The following is a 1,152-nucleotide window of genomic DNA, read 5'->3' on the forward strand; positions in this document are numbered from 1 at the left end:
ATGATCCACACAATCGAAAGCCTTTGCATAGTCAATAAAGCACAGGTAAACATCTTTCTGATATTCTCTGCTTTCAGCCAAGATCCATCAGTCGTAAGCAATAATATACCTCATTCCAGTGCCTCTTCGGAATCCAGCTTGAACCTCTGGAAGTTCTTTGTCAACATATGCTTGTAGCCATTTCTGTATTGCTTTTAGTAAAACTTCACTCACATGGGTTATCAAAGATATTGTCTGATGTTTTCTGCATTCCATTGGGTTGCCTCTCTTTAGACTGGGAACAAATATGGATCTTTTCCAGTCAGTTGGCCAGATAGTTTTCTTCCAAATTTCTTAGCAGAGATGAGTGAGTGCCCCTGTGCCTCCTCAATTTCTTGAAAAATTTCAATTTTTATTCCATCAGTTCCTGGTGCCTTGTTCTTTGCCAATTCCTTCAATGCACCTTGGACTTCTTCCCTCAGTATCATTGGCTCTTGAGCATATACTACCTCTTGAAATGGTTGAACACCAACCATTTCCTTTTGGTACAGTGACTCTGTGTATTCCTTCTACCTTCTTTTGATGCTTCCTGCACCAATCAATATTTTGCCCAGAGAATCCTTCAATAACGAAAGTTGAGGCTTGAATTTATTTCCCCCAGCTTGAGAAATGCTGAGCATGTTCTTCCTTTTTGATTTTCTGATTGCAGATCTTTGCACATTTTGTTGTAATATTTGGCTTTATCTTCTTGAGCTGACCTTTGAAATTTTCTATTCAGCTCTTGTACCTCCTCATTTCTTCCATTTGCGTTAGTTTCTCTATGCTGGAGAGCAAGTTTCAGTGTCTCTTCTGACGTCAATTTTGACCCTTTCCTTCTTTCGTGGCTTCTTGATGACTTTTTGCTTTATACCTGTATGATATTCTCGATGTCATCCCACAACTCTCCTGGTTTTCAGTCTCTAGTGATTAATGTATCAAAGTAGAGTTGACCATGATAACATGAATGGAGTAAAGCCTGTGGGAGTAAAACCCTCAGGATCTTCATCTAATGATGGGACACAACTCAAAATGAAGAGAAACAGCTGTAAACATCCATTAATAATCAAAACATGGAATTTACGAAGTATGAATCTAAGAAAATTGGACATTGTCAAGACTGAAATGAAATACATA

The sequence above is a fragment of the Chrysochloris asiatica genome, unplaced genomic scaffold (genome assembly GCF_000296735.1).
Source record: "Chrysochloris asiatica unplaced genomic scaffold, ChrAsi1.0 scaffold00033, whole genome shotgun sequence".
Lineage (NCBI taxonomy): Eukaryota > Metazoa > Chordata > Mammalia > Afrosoricida > Chrysochloridae > Chrysochloris > Chrysochloris asiatica.